Raw genomic sequence first — 16,674 nt, forward strand, 5'->3', positions numbered from 1 at the left:
CTACCCTGAGGCCACCAGTGTGTAGATGTAAGACCACATCTTGCTAGAAGAGCCAATGTTTGGAGATCTCACAAAGCCAGTTACCTTCTGTTCTGATACTCCTGATCAAACTCCACTGTTTGTGGCAGCCAAGACAATGACAGGAACCACCAGACATCTTATCCCATCTAATGGGAAGAGAACAACTTTGTTGCTCTGATTCTACAGGCAGATATAACCTAGGTTCCCCTGCAGAAAGTGAGAAATACAGAGCTTCATCTCCTTCATCGAAATTCTGTATTTTAACAGTTCTCAGAGGGTAAGCAGCATCATCAGCTATTGCAGCAACAACACAAGCCCAGGCTTAGCCACTCTGTGAAAGGAGACTGAAAAAAGATGAGAGCTGATACAGTGCTCATGGCACGGCCTAGATTAGCCCTGCTTCCCTGCTGTCAGTGGGATCTCTGCCATCAGATCCAGTTGTGCTGGAATATGCCTGTGGTAGGAGAATAAGGGTTAAACTCTTTCAAATCAACTACAGAGAAAGAAAAGCATCAAAACTTTTCAAGTGTTTGTTTCCGGAGCTATTGTTTGTGTGGCTGAACTAGAGGGACACACTAGAGAGTTCATCACTGTAAATTATTGATCCACTGCTTTCTAGACATTGAAACTGGTAATTAAACAAACAGTAAAGAGATACTTCATCAATTATAGAGGTGTCCCTTTAAATTACACTTGCTTCAGGATGAATAAAACACAGCAGTTAAATGCTACAGGTGCCTCTTCATGCCAGGTTATCATTTGAAATCCTCACTACAGCACTAACTTTAATTCTCTTATGTCATTGTTTCTGAGCTCTCTGCAGGTATTGAGCCAGATAAGGAGGGAATAAGAGTTTGTTTCTCCAGTCTTTTTCACACAATATCCAGAAAGCAAAGTCCCATGGCCAGGAGAGAGGATTTGGAACTGTGATCAGGAAAATCCCTTTTTTGCTAAAAGTTTTTTTAGTTATATGGCCAAAAGTCAAGGCTACAGCCCCTATGAAAAACACCCCTCCTTCAAGAGTCAGAAGTTTTGTCTACTAGCAGCAAATCATGCAGTGTGTGAAGTACTAGGCAGACATTTGATACTGGCATGTTTTCTAAATACCATAAGAAGGACATATGCATGTACACACCCTCCACAACCTAAAATAACACTGGCAAGATGCTTCTGAAAGAATAGAATGATGGCACCAGGGATCCCTTTCTTCTAGCAGAAATCATATCACAACCACCATGGCTACTCCAATTTGATTTATGATGTTTTTATTACAGGGTGCACATTTTACAGCATCAAGACCAAAGCTATCTCAGTTTCATGCCTTAATGTTATATATGCATGAAAATATACTTGCCTTAATGCTCATTTTGAAATAAAAATATAGTTGAAAGAAGAGCTTGGCCTTCTTATATTTAGTGGTAAAGAAGCTGTCTGGGACCACAGCAATGTATCTCAAACTAGTTTCACTCCAGGGAAGGCGTTTACTGAAGTCCAAGTTTATCAACTGATTGAGACAGGTCAGGGAACATTAATATTCTAAGCAAAAAAACCAACCCTGCATATGCAGCGTAAGCAGACAGCTTAAAAGCCTAACAGGTGGACACAGCTGGCATCCTTCACAGAGTAGAAACATCAGTGAAGCAATAATGCCAAAAGGTAAGAACAAACAGACAAGTTGCTGATGGAGTACGATGATCCTAGAAGTCCAAACTTGTGCTGCCCATGTGAAATGGGGAGGAAGCGAAGGGATACCCAGGTGGGAGTTCAGCACAGCAAAGAAAGAGACCATGGAGATATGCCATGGAAGCTGCACGTGATCAGCTGATGGAAATATTAAAAGTGAGAGACAAAGGCAGGTCTGTTTAAGTTTTGTGGAGGAAAGAACAGCACCTTATGGTAAGTGGACAGAGAATCAAAAAGCTGAGCTGACTCTCCCTACCGCTCCCCAGCTAATGAGGCTGAAGCACAGGGAGAGCAAGCTCTCCTGTGGGCCTGATGCCAATTGCTCTGTTAAGTTTTCTTTGCCTGTTCTAATGAGAGTTACACAACATAGGACTTGATTCATAAGTACCTTATGGCATCCTGTGTATACAACAGATCCTACCAGCAGAACAGTATTTGTGGGAAATGTTAGGAAGAGTGTCTAAGAGAGATAAAGCCTTTGAGTTGCAGACAAAGCTGCCAGTCCTCATTTCCAGCTTGTCAGAGCAAGTCCTTCTTGAAGTCAGCAGCCTGGAATGAAGAGAATCTGGCATTTGTGCATGTATGTATGGTTCAGACAGTCAGGGCGGAGGGGCTGACTTTAATCATACTTTCCACAGTGGTGTGGGGGGGTGGGGGAGTGGCAAAGCACAGCGAGCAATGGGAGTTATCTGTTCTATAGTCACAAATTCCTCCTCTTTGACTTTGTGTTTCAAGACTGACCTCTTTTCCTGCTTCCACTAACCCCTAGAGAAGGAACTGGAAAGGGAAGCGCACGCAACTGGAATTTGAGAGAAAATCCTGCACGTTCTTGGCATTCCTGGTATCTGTGATAGGCAGCACACACTTGTCTGGTTGTTTTACAAATTCCACATTCTGGAGAATTACCGGAACAGCTGATGGGTCTCAGGAGTAATCACATGTAGGTTCTCTCTTTTCCTGTAAAGCTGAACTCCACTATTCCAAAATGCAGTGATCCAAGTGCTAACTCGCTGCTGCCTCTGCTCGCCTGCTGGGTGATAACCTTTGTGTTTAATACACGTATTTTTAAGTTACCTTCAACTTCCTTTTGCCAAAATCTCTCTCTTCTGGAAGAAAAAACAACAACAATGAAGCATCTAAAGAATATGGCCTCGCAACCAGCAGCCGCCAAGCTACTTCAGCTTGTTTTGAAGCATCTTTAACAAGAATGCTAGTATAGTATCAAAAAGGAATACAGTTCCAAAATAGTTTAATCCAACTGCCCACTACTGTGTTAGCAACAATACTATATAAAGAATTCCATTTAAAACCGCTTCTCCTCTCACAATAAGGCTACAGTCCACTGAATCACATGGAGCTTCAATTCCAACTAGAAATAGCCTCTTGAAGTTTCTATCGTGGGACGGCATTCCCAAATGTTGTTTACTCGAGTGTCACTACTGGCGGTGACAGCAACAGCAGCTACAAATCTCAGGAACCAGCACGTACTCCCAGGAAGGGCACACATCCAGATCCAACCTCTTGCACGAAAGGTTTTGGCAGCAAAATGCATTCCTTCTCCTGTACCCTTCTCTGCCTGCGTTGATTACAACGTCATGCTCAGATACCACAACAGGGTAACTCTGTGCTACTATCCCACATGTTTACCTTGCCAAAGAGTCCCAACAGAGCCCAGGATACTTCTGAACATTTAGACCTGTTGCAGAGGAATGCAAAAGTGGGTGTTCCCACATTCCCAGCTGAGCAGCAGGACGTCCCTCCACACGAAGACCCCACAGCACTGATTCTATCAGCTAATGAGCAGCCTGATCCCACAAACTGCACTGCTCTGGGAAGCAGCAAAGATGTTCTGCCTCCAGAGTGGGCAAAACACGTCTGATACCAGTAGCCAGCCAGACCCCCACTCTGAACCTCAGCCAGTGCATGCACTGCTTAGGCAGGAGGCAGAACAGACACCAGCTTCTCTTGGCTCAGTGTCTAAGTGCAATTACCCTGGCAGCCTGCACCAGGACTTATCATCATGCCTCTATTCCTGACTTGATCCCACGTTAACGGGCAACATAGGCACTCCATGGGCAGATGGTTACTGTACTGCTTAGGAGCTATAATAAGTTTCACAGCTTGGGAATTCCCAGTACATGCGAGTAGAGATAGTGCATTCTACATGTAAATCTTAATAAATCCAGTGTTTAAAAGACAGCTAATTGCCACAGCTAGCTCCATATTCACAAACTAGAAGGTTTTAGTGCCAATCAGTCCACACAAGCTCCTGAATATGATTGCAGAAGCTTCTAGTAAACTCAGACTTTTCCTCACTACCATTGACTTCAGGGATACAAAACCAGTGGTGTAAAAAGAGAATGGCTGAACAAGCCACAGGGACACAACAAGCACATACTGTAGATGAAAAGCACCCTCTGAGGTACCACAGCACAGACCCAGGCTGCTGCTGGGAGCTGACATACACAGCCAGCATTGCTGTGTTGTAGTCCATCCGCTGCCCCAAGCAGTGCTTGCCCAGGCTGGGACTGACATCTGTCCAGCTCTGTAGTGAGAGGGAACCCAAACGTCTGTTGTTCTCCAAACTTTGTTTCAGCATGTTCACTAAAGTCAAGGCAGGGAATACAGAACTACAGGCAAAACCAATTTAATTAAACCTTCATGTGAGCTTATATAAGCCTTTCTTAGATACTGGAGAAATGCATCCTCCTGGCACACAAGTAAAGAAAGGGCTCTGCACTGAGAGTGAAGTGGATGAAGCTCTAAGACTCTTTGGGTGCTTGCTTAGTTCCCTACATATACATGCCTCCTAATGTCTAAAACCCTGGAGAGAGATGCACATTATAACCACCACTAGCAGCCTCCAGGACAAGCCCAGGAGTGACACAAGAGACAATGAGGCTGACAGCTGTAATGCTCCATGATCAGGAAGTCTACACCATAAATCACCTAACCTGACACACGTGAGTATATATGTTACCCCACATTTGCCAGAAGAAATATGCCTCTCTAGTAAACGGGTCTGCTGTTCAGCAGGAGCAATGACACTGTGGCAAGTGCTTGAAAAAGGAGAGATGATGGTCACTTCACACACCCATCAACACCTGTTAGTGACCCAAAGGAACCTTCCCATTCTCTATCAAACTGCAAATCTCAGTCCAGCCCACACTGAACACGGTCTGTATTTTTACTCCTGCAAACCTTGTGTCACATTTGTGTTGAGTAACCATTAGTTTAGATAAGTGGTTTGCAATTAAGATCATTTGGTTTGGGGCCAGTGAAAGCACTGCTTAAAGAGCACCTCCAAGAGTTCAGCAGTGCTAGAGAGGTTAACTAGAGAAATTCACTGTCCAAAATCAAAGGCCAGGTACCAGGCTGACAGTTGCTTTTAGACCATTAGGCCATAACTTTCCTTCTCAGCCTATCCAAAATTAAAAGCAAGATTTTTCACAACAAAACTTTTCTTCTGAAAGTAATAACCTGCTTTTGCAGTGCTCCAAGAAGATTTATTCCCAGACACATGCATTCAACCCACAGCAACGCTGATTTTCCTCCATTCTCCATTTCCACGCAGGTGGCAACGTGACCCTCGTACAGAGGCTATTTATTTCTGATGGCAAACAATCAGTATTTCAGGGAAAAATGCATTCTGTGATAAACAATTTAACTGGAGCTTCTGGAAAAAAATAAAAATAAACAGTTACATGAGTGCAGCTTTTGAGTTCTATGGACTTCAGCCTGGGCATAGTTCACATTCTCATCCTACACTGAGCTATGAGGAATTTTCCTCTTAGTGCAAGCTGAGCTAAAGAAAGTGATTTGAATAATAGCAGTTGCCAGGTAAATATATTCAAGGCTTAAGATGGAGGGAGCTCCCTTATGTCCCTGCCCAGACACTGAAACATCAGAGCAGGAACAGACACTTGGCAGCTGATCAGGTTTCAGTTTAAAGAGAGATCAAGCACCGCCTCCCTCTCTCTAAACATTTTGTGTTGGTTTTTCTTTTCCACATACAGACATTTGCATCTCTTGCAACATTTCCTCTTCACATGGTGCCCCCATGACCAAGGTGCCAGGGAAGCACAGAAGCCCATGCTCCCAACACTCCCTACCCGCAGGCTCTCAGCACCTCACACCCTTTGTTCTGGCTGCATGCACTGGCTCTGTCAAGAAAGGTTTCAAAGCGGTCACCATCTACAGCAATATCTGGGAAAAGCAACTCATCTTGAATTGTTTTCTTCTTTGTACTTCCTTGTACCTGGACACAACTGTCTCAAATCAGATCAGTTTATACTCAAGATAAATAACGTCTGAAAGCTTTAACCAAAGCATACAAATGGCCTATAACCCATGCACTCAATTCTGTCATGCAAAAAGAAAACATACTGTGTCTGCATTATCATGTAGTCACATGTTTTTCTTAAATGTTCTAAGGACTAACACACCTGTTTTAGAAATAGCTCATAAAAGCACATAAATTACCCCTTCTATTATTCCAAATTACCCCTAGCTCCCTCCACTCCCTGCATAAGCAGTCTCGAGAGCATTGTTTCTTCTGTAAATTGAAGAGTCATCTTCTTGGTGATCTTAAAGGATAATATTTTAATGCAGGCAACATCTAACCAACAGATAGAGTTAGAATATATGCATTTGTCATTAGGTTATTCCATAAAGCTGAGCACTAATCTTCTTCAGCTGAACTGAATGGTCCGTGGAGAGTGTCTTCAGGAGACGGGAAGGAGAGCAAAGTAAGGTTGGTCTGATCTGCGTTACAGGCTTCAGCCAGCTGAAAATATTCAAATCTTCCAAGGCTTATGTATACGTAAGGTCCCTCTGCAATGAACACTGCCACCTGGTTACATGCAGACACTCCAGCTGATCAGAAACATACTTGCTACCATCCTGACATCCTACAGTCATAGAAACATCAGTTTTTGCACAAGGAAACACTGTAACTCTGACAGTAAATCTGAATTCTGCCAGGACTATCACAGCACTGTGCACTTCATTATGATACCTGGGGAACAAAAGCAAAACAAGAAATTCTGACATAAAATCAGAGCGATGATGCAAACCACCACCAGACTTGTTTAAACAAATAGATACATTCGAGTTTTGCTAATGACTCCATAAGCTGCTGTTCATAGCTGCTATCCACCAGCGTTTAAGCATCCAAACACTCCTCCCACACTGCCCCTTCCTGCATAAGTCAGGCACGCTGAGCTGCCCCCACTTCATTCCCATGTGAACAAACCAGTGGACAAACTGTTACACTGCCTTGTGTGCACTTGGCACTGCTGGTTCAGTACACTGAAGAACAATCGGGTATACAAATCCCAGTTATCTTAATATTAATAGATGTAATGGGTGTGTAAGAAAGAGACCTGTAAAATCTATGAGAAAATAGATGTGCTAACATAAAATAGCAGGTAAGCAGTCACAAAAAGGCAAGGGAATGATTTGCAACTGAAGTCCACTACTTGCTTAAATCAAGGCAGAAAAATGCCAACCACCTCCTTTGCTATCTACATTCCAATCCTGTCAGAGAGAATCCCTGGACTCCTGGTGCAGAGGTGTGCCTTTCCCTCCCGGGATGCAGAAGGAGCAATTCTGAACTGCCTCCAAAATCCTAGGAGTGGAGAACAACCTGCTATTAAAAACAATGAGATGCGTGGACACAGAACAAGGCTTTCTGGTCTCTACTTTTCAAGGTTCAATACAATTCACTTAGGAAAAAAAACCTGCAATACTTCTGTGTAATAGTTTTCTCTCTTCTTAGAGCTGCAGCAATGGATACATGAGAAAGATCTGAGCTGCAGAAATACTGCTTATAACACAACACCTCAGTGCTGCAAATATGTATCAGTTTATGTTTTTAAGGAACGTTGATTATAGTGTGCTGCCTTTGTAATGTGTGGAACCGCATATTTCAGTTATTAAAGTTAGCGAGCAAGTCTGTCTGTTGAAAGCCATTTCCGTGAGTAAACAATGACTCAGTGCAGACTGTATAATGTAGAAGTTATTAGTTACTGTTAGCAAGTTTAAAAAACTCAACTCACAGCATTATACAAAGACATATTTCAGAATGGAAAATAGTTTTCCTCCTACTTCTGTGCTTCCAGTTATACTGTTGCAGTGGAATTTAATTTTCTGTAAAGCTAAACAGATCACTATCTCCTTATTACACAACTGGAAATGGACTTACCCTGACTTTTCAACCATTAACAATCACCACAGTGAGAGCTGAATTTACTCTTTCCCCAGTTCTTCACTGTGGTTCAAGGTGTTGCTTTGTTGGACAGGAATGTCCTTCTCAGACCACGTACAGGCGTAAGAAAAACAGGAGACTAAAATATTGAGCATATGGCAACGAAGAAAAGCATGCAGTTGTGAGCTCACCTAAATCCTCTGACAAATACAGGTCTCCAGTTGAATTATAGCTCTTTCAATAATCCTCTGCTTCATTAGTAAAATGGCCAATACATCTGATGATTGTCAGCTGGCACAAGGCACCGCAGCTCACTCTAACTAATGAAATGCAACCCTAGACTCTAAGACACAAAGGTTTCCCTGAAGTCTTACAATCTCCACAAGGGCTGTTCTCCAGCTCTGAGTCCACGCAGTCACAATGACTGGGACCACACATCCCTACGTTACCTTTTGTAGAGGTGAAATCTCTGGACAGACACCAGAATGCTACGAGGAAAGAGTCAAACATCCATGGTAAACTTCTACCAGAAAAAGCACCTCAAAAAAAGTCAGTGAAATCAGAATGTAAAGGTACAGCCTTTCAACGCAAGGGCAAAGTTCATCTTGCATCCAGATAGCACGCTGAATGCCATCGTACCTGTTTTGCCTGTGTACATCTTTTTGCATAACAGTGATTTTAGAAAGCTCTTTTATGGAGAAAAGTGTATATGGAGCAGCAGGAATTAAGTGTTGGGGATGTTAGTTTTCCTTTTGTCATTCAAAGATCCCCCAGTACCTGGCAAAAGTCAGAATACACTGTGACATAACATCCTTTTCTATTTTTGGCACCAACAATTACCCTGCACATTCAGTAACGAAACTTTGCAATGACGGAAGGCTGTAACATCTCACAGCATTATGTCTTTATTGCCTAGAAGGCAAGCAACATAACACCCCACGAGGCACTGCCAAATGCTAAAAATCTACATCCATGTCCTCAATTACAGGAAGGGTGTTGTCTGACCTGAACCAAGGTCAGTGTGCCAATTCAAAGGCTGCAGTGTCACAGTGAGGAGCAGCTCGTTGGTCATCACATGTGACCAGGCTCTTTCCTTAAGCTCCCAGGGAAAGCAATCCACTCATGCATGAATGAACACACCAGTTCTAAATACTAACCTTTGTTGTCTTCCAGCACAGGAATTTAATATAACACAGACTATACGGAAGATCAAAAAGAAAAGGTACTGGCCCTGTTGCTCCTTGCTGCATTGAAGCATATTTAATTAAGGCAGGGCCAGGCTTTAAAGGATACTTTTAGCTTTCCTCCTCACTTTGCACCCCAACTGAACAGGGCTCAGTTGCAACAAATTACTTCAGATTTGCTCACTCTACCTGAAACTTTGTTAGTATTTCACATGGGCTTGCTGCTGCTTAGAGATTCGTTAATACTTTCTGGGGAGAGCTGCCCACCTACCTCACTAATGCATCAACAAGGTGTGCAGAGGACACAAAATACATCAGATATTTAATCCAGAAGCACAGTAGACGCGGCTTCCTCAGGCAGAAAGAATATCTGTGTTTAATCTCACAGAAAGGCAACCCAAGCAAACCTCATCCGCTAGAAATAATGATAGAAGGTTAGATATATGGCTCCCAATCAAAGTCAGGGATAGTAACCCTAGTCAAAACCAACCACATTATTCATGAGTTGCTTATAATGGGATGAGAGTCAAACGCAGCAGAACCCTTGACAGAAGACAGATCCATGCTATAATTGCAGTCACTGGATGCCAGCACAAAGCACCACTGCCACCCCCAGTCCCAGCCATTTCTTCCTGCGTCACCACATCCACGTGCTCACACAATGTGCTCAGCCAGGAAACTCCTCCACGGTGCTTCTTCCCACAGCACTAATTTAACAATATACACATTTCTATTTATATATCTATATATGGCTCTTCAGCCTGTATGAAAGGAGAAGTGGCTTAGTTTCAGTTGCGTCACTTACAGGGGCAGCAGGGCACACCAACCTTAGGGAGACATGCTGCACTTTTAGCTTCTCTTCATCTCCTTCTCTGCAGCATCAACATCACGCTATTTTTTCCAACTACAAACACATTCTACAGAAGACATTAGTTGTCTGAAAGCACCCAGTGAGCTGCACGCACCCATTACTCCTTCAAACTGTGAGGAAGAGCGCTCTAAGCCCACTGATCCTCAACACTTTGCATGCTGGAACTGTTCAAAAGCATCAGGTGAGAGCACGTGGCTGCAGGAGGGGGCACAGCAGCAAAAGACAGGAGAGTGATGGTTTATGCATCGCTTTGTGGCCATGGCCAGCTGCTGCAGATCATTTCTCATCCATTTGGTGCAGGCTGTCTTTAAAAAATAAATCAAACAGTGGAAGGAGGAATTTGTATAGTTCCTAAAAAGCAAACTGCTTGCACCACAGTAAGGCTACATCCCATAAGCAAAGTGACACTGCAAACGATCAACAGCTCCTAATGCTTGCCTACTGCTAGAAAAAGACTATTTTATCTTGACAAGGAGTTTGAGCCTCGCTATATTCGATTTGTTTTTAAGCTTTCTTGGCCCCCGCCTCTTTTTACCATCCTTCCACCAGTAGGCTTTGATCAAGCGTTAAAAAGAGCCTCCTATATTACTTGAATGATCTGGTCAGAACTCACCTCATTGCTCTTAAGCACACTATAAAGTCTGAAGATACATCATAGAAGTCTTCAGCCACATAGGTTTCTCCGCTGTCAGTTGTGCAAGACAACAAAGAACAGAAATTGCACACTGACTCCTGAGTCACAAGGGATCTCCCACTCCCTTGGTACATTATGACTCAGAGGTATGGTTTGGGTTTTTTGTTGGATTGGTTTGTTGAGGAAAGATCTGTCCTTTATGCTAGGAAAATTAGGGTTGCATGCATGTAGCCTTGAGCTCCATTGGCCACTGTCAGGAGAAACAGAAGACAAGATTTACACTCACACAGGCCCTCCCTAAAAGACAGGATCCACTATCAAAACTGAACATCCGTCCCTAAGCGTCATGACAGAGGCTGCCATACCAGGGCCTATTGTGAAAAATAAGAACTCATCAGTTCTCTAAGCCCTAGGCAGTTTCTAAAAGAGCTTTAAAAAGTGCTGACAGCTGGTAATTGCCTATTGCTCCAAAATGAGATGAAAGTAAAACGCCTTTATTGCAGCTCGCTCTAAGATGTGGTTCTGTTTCATGGCAGGGTTTGTCCCACCAACCAAGCAAATTTTCTCACTTGTCACTTGCTAGAATGAAGCAGCTGTCATCTGCAACAAGTTCTGGAGAAGGCTTCCACCTCCAGCAACAAAGAAAGAATAATTCCCAGCACGGTCTCTGCCACAGAATCATTCAGGTTGGAAAAGACCTCTAAGATCATCAAATCCAACTTTCCACTGACCACCAACGCTGCTTACTGCCCACATCCCTCAGTGCCACATCTCCATGGATCTGAAACACCTCCAGCAACGCAGCCTCCCCCACCTCCCTGGGCAGCTGTGCCACTGCAGCACCGCTCTTTTGGAGAAGCTTTTCCTAATAACACAACCTGAATCTTCCCTGGCACAACATCAGGCCACTCCTTCTCATCCTCTCGCATCTTGTATCTCAGAACCATTTCTCCTTCCGCAGTCCCCCCTAAACGTAAGGATGCAGATCAAACTGAGTTACTTGGAAAATTCAAGCTACCGGAATAAGAAATCCATTCAGCAAAGAGTCCAATTCCTTCCCTCACTCCCCACTGTCCCTTGCAGCAATCAACCCCAGGCGTATTAGAAAAGGGGAAAAACGGCATGCAGTAACGCAACAGATGGGTCAGTCTGAGGGGGGATCACAGACACGTGGAGTAAACTGCGGTCCTCAAAAACATCTCCAACTATAAAAGATGATCAAAAATACCGAGCTTCATGAAGGAAGTGCTTTTAGGCACCTGTACCGCCTCTGGCAAACAAGGAAGAATTATCCACAGCAGAACGTACCACCGAGTGCACAGCAGCGCAAGAACACGGAAAATAAGTTCGCTACGTACAAAAACTCACTGATCAGAACGAGGCGGGACCCCAGTGACAGCCGTCGGTGGCACGGCCGCACCCCGCGGCTCCGGCTGCCCACTCCATGCGGCCCCGCAACCCGGCGGGCGGCTCGCCGCTTCGGGACGGAGTTAGGCAAGCGTCTCCGGAGCGCGTTTAGCAGCGTTACAGGAGGGCGGGGGTTGCTCCGGGTTGCCGGAGACGCGCCATGCAGCCGCCAGGATGCCAGCTGCCCTGAAAGGATCGTTTGTTTCTACCATGGAAATGTTGAGTTTCCGGGAACGCCGCTGACTTCGGGGAAAGGACGGAACCGCCGCCGTCCCGGCTCCCCCCTCTGCACGTCCCGCAGGCAGCGCTGCGCTCCGGGCAGCCCGCGGCCATGTGGCCGAGTCCCAGCACGGGGAGGCGAACCCCGTCCCTCGGGCTCCGGCCCCGCACCGCCCGGCCCCGGCGCCGCCGTCCACCCGTTCCCCCCGCCGCACTCACCTGCACTCCGCGCCCCCCGCCCTCTCCGCTCGGGGCCCTGCGGCGGCTCCGCCAGCGCTTCGGCACCGACTGCCCCCGGGAGCCCGCGCCGCGCCGCTAGTGAGCATGTCCGAGCGCCGGGCATGCGGAGTGCGGGGCGGGCGGGGAGGCTGCGGCCCTGCCCCCGCCCTCACCTGCCGTCAGTCGCGGCTCTCCCCGCACCTCCGCCCTCCCCGGCGCCGCGCGGCCCCAGACCCGCAGGCGGCAGCTCCGCCCGAGGCAGGAACCGGCTCGAGCCGATGACGTTGTTCGGGACAACGGCGTCCCGCCGATTAGCTTTGCTCCCGCATCGACTCGCGATCCTGTTGCTTTGAACGACAGGAGCACCTGCCTCATCCAGGCGCACGCCAGATAAAAATCTCGGACGCCGATGCTAACTGTACCGTCCCCTCCCCAGCCCTGGCTGCCTGGGGGAAGCACCAAGAGCCCACCTTTGTGATAAGGCCGAAGGGCGAGCTCAGCTCTGGAGCGAAGGCAGGAACCGCTGTCAGCTCGGTGCAGCAAGGAGCAGCTCGGTGCAGCAAGGAGCAGCTCGGTGCAGCAAGGAGCAGCTCGGTGCAGCAAGGAGCAGCTCGGTGCAGCAAGGAGCAGCTCGGTGCAGCTCCCAGGCACGGTACCTTTTGGAGGGCCTACTCAGGATGCACAGAATTCTGCTGTTTTGCACCCCGAGCTGAAACAGCAGAGCTCCACACAACCCATTCTGCAACAGTCCAAAGCATCTCCAGCTACAAGCTTCCCTTTGTATTAAAAGCACAGTACATGGGAAGCCACTTTGCAGCACCAACGGTATTTAAACACTGAGCGCAAATTACAGTTTTATGGACTGCTAATGAGTTTCTAAGGCTTTTCAGAAAGCTGAACTAATAGCTTTTCTCTCTACGATGTCTCCCCCCAGGATCCTGGCGCTATTCAGAGTGAGGTTTAAAGAAACAGCTCCCTCTGGGATTGACAAGTCAGCCCAGCCAGTGTCCCCTATGGTCACAGCGTGTCAGCGAGTGCCATTCCGGGACCGGTTACTGGAAGCCGAATAGCAGAATTGCTGCCATCTCGCCTTCCAACAAGGCAGAGCTCTCAGGTGTTTCTGAAGCGAGAAACATACCTACTAATTGTGTAATCTGCACAGTAAATGTCTTAGCTAATTTTCAGATCAAGTTTCAGATTACTTACTAGAAAGACAATGCTCGGAAACAGGAGCAATATGCACAGATGTGTACTTCAGTCCGTGCTGACTCTGAGAGATCTGCCACCAGAACTGAAGACTTATTAAGCACTTTAGAAGTACTTCTGATGAAGAGACACAAATACGGTTGCATTCAAGTATAAATGATTGCTTATTCACCTCCAAGAAAGCACAATAAGTGGCATTATTAGCCATAATCAGCTATTGTCTTTTTGGGTGCAGAAAATGAAGCTTTTACAAACAGCCCAGCGATGGAACCCAGTGACATGGACAGCCAATGCTGCAGAGCACCAAACACTTCTGAAAACCAGCTTTTTCCCCCCACCCCCATTAGTATTTCTCAGTTCAGAACAACGTTATTAAGTTGTTCATCACACAACTGACCACACAAGAAGGGAGCAGAGAACAAAAAAGCAGGCTTACAGTCTTGCGTTCTCCATTGCGACTGACCACGCGGATGATTTCTCCTGTAGGAATACATTCAATTTGCAGTTCCATCTTTCCAAGAGAAGTTAGTAAGAAGAAAACCTCAACTAGCTGCAGCCTTTGGTTCGGAGCCCTGTTTTGAGAGGAAGAGGTGAACCTCTGTATTTATACTACGTGGAGGTGTGAGCTGAAACAATTAAGTTCAAGACTCGTTTCCACTAGTTACAATGTGCAGAGACAGTTCCAAGAAACATGGATTTATGTTCACGCTCATTGCCCTAAACTTTGTTGATGTTCCAGCTCTGTCCCAGTGACTCAGGGAAGCTAAGCTGCTGCGGATGCCATTTCATAGGTATGAAATAACAGTATGGTAAACTTTATAAATGTACCAAGAGATCACTGCTAATATGACAAAAATAAGCTGGTAAATACTGCTTGAAGTACAATCGCAGCTCTTTACCACAGCCACATCATTCATTAATGTAGCATCTAGATGTATCCACCCACAATCCCTCCCTAGGCACAGACATGCTGACAATGACAACAGAGAATGAAACACTGGATTAGACACAAGGTATTTCAAGTCTTGCTATTATGGGACAATTCTTTCTGTCTTTTCTGGAGAGCCAAACTTGAGTGTTCAGCTCTCCGGATGAATCCCCCAGAGGATACTCCAAGAACAGACACAACAAAGAACTTACTGAAAAGAAATGGCCTGTTGCTGCTCTGTCTTTCATATCTGGAATCATTCTTTCACTGGCCTTTGCTGTTATACAGGAGATTGGCCCAGTCCAAAAATCATTTCCTGGACCACTTATTTTCCAATATCAAGTTCCACTGAAAAAATGATTTTATCACATCAAAAAAGAAAGCCGGCATCTCTTCCCCAAACAGAACTGCTCTGTTCTCAGAAGCATGGAGCAATACCTTGTCTATCTTATCTACCCTTCATGCATGGAGACATTACAAAGATTAATGGTCTAGGACATGAAGGTTGTTTAACTGGAATGATTTGAGACACAGATGCCAGAATTCTGTATAAAAACAAACCAAAAACACCCAGGAGTTGGCTACAAGGGAGAACGAGATCTAAAAAAGGGCAGATGTGGCAGAAAGGGAAAGAAAAAATATATAGAAAAGGGGCAGGAGGAACACAGAGTGGTTTCTGCCAAGGCCAAGAGCTGTACTTTAAAACTATGTCTAATGTCCGTAATGGATAACTTTCAGACTTGATCAATTTATGGTTAACATACTAAAATATTTACTGTATTTTCCTTTTTGCAATGCAAGTTCTTCTTCTCTGAACTGTCCCTGCACCCCTCGTTTCCTCTCACCAATTTGCGCTCCAAGATCTCACACTTCCTCTCTCTCCACTCTTTTCCTCCAGTGATTCTTCCAACCTGTGTTCCAAATGCTCCCACACGGGTATTCTTGCTACTTTCTACATTGCATGTATGAGATGTTCTCATTTTCTTAATTGCTGTGACCTTGTGAGAGGAAGAAGACAGTTCCATTATAATATGAGGTAGGATGCGTGCACTTGTATGTTGTCTTTCTTAACCTGAAGTTATTGAACAAACTCTGAATAGCTCCCCCAAAAGCTCAGTTTCCAGAGTAACGAAACACAATGTATATGGTACAGATTAATTGGGCGCTGAGTGCCACTGCTTAGGTTAAATAAAGCAGCCACACAAAGAATAGCTTCCTCTGCACAGTGTGTGACACACAACTCTCTAATGTTTAAGTTTGCCACTGAAGAGTTAAAGAATAAGATGAAAGAAAGCTGTACAAATAGAAAATTGACATCAAACACCTCCACCTTCCCAAAAAATCGTTTTCCCATTCTTTTGAGATAAGTATGAAGGAAAAAAAAGAGGCACAAGGAAACATATCAGCTTAATGCATGAGTTATAAAACTCAGTAATATTGGTGCTCCTGCTTTGACGGGTACCAGCAAGTTTCAATGATCTCAATATCATGATGTTACAAAGGAACTCCCATCACTTCCCAATAGCAGATCCCTCCAGCCAAGGACTGAAAAAAAAAACCCCACTGGAAATACTGGTTAGAAATGCAGTTCTCAGAAAGGGTATCATTTCCTCTCTCAAGGAAAACCGAATCTGAGCTTTGTTCAGTGGCCTTTCAACCACAGTACATTAAGACAAGTTCATCCGAGTGTCACTTAGCGTCCAAGAGCAGAGAAGGAAGTCGTGGTAGGAGAAACAATAGTCTTTATCAAAGTGTATTTTTAGGGTCTAACAAACACGCAAGACATCTTCGAAATATTTCCTGTTTACTCTGAGCTGTTCTACTATCTGTGTGCAGTGATACACTGCGTATCCTGAGGGGAGCTACAAATCACAGAGACTGAAGTTAAATAAGGCTACGCTGAGCAACGTTCCTTGGTAGACATTTTAAAATAGATTCTCCCAGCAAGGAGTTACAAAAAGTTATTCCTGGATGGAAATAAATTAATTACAATTTTACATTAAAAAATGTTGAAATATGAAGAATAATGGAACGGATCTTATGCAGCACTTCAGTTTTTGTCTATCACTGTGTTACTCTCAACTATCATTCGTT

The 16,674-nt window shown here is 45.0% G+C and overlaps 1 protein-coding gene across 1 annotated transcript in view; it reads right to left on the reverse strand.

The window, feature by feature from the left end:
* The window catches only part of MYO1C (myosin IC), a 50,102-nt gene extending 37,528 nt beyond the window's left edge, over positions 1-12,574 (reverse strand). Inside the window, exon 1 of the mRNA XM_072353724.1 lies at positions 12,447-12,574. The gene's annotated coding sequence lies outside the window, so the exon portion shown is untranslated. The remainder of the gene's footprint in view (positions 1-12,446) is intronic.
* Between the last annotated feature and the right edge of the window lie 4,100 nt (positions 12,575-16,674).

This window comes from Excalfactoria chinensis, chromosome 19 (genome assembly GCF_039878825.1).
Source record: "Excalfactoria chinensis isolate bCotChi1 chromosome 19, bCotChi1.hap2, whole genome shotgun sequence".
In the NCBI taxonomy this organism is placed as follows: Eukaryota; Metazoa; Chordata; class Aves; order Galliformes; family Phasianidae; genus Excalfactoria; species Excalfactoria chinensis.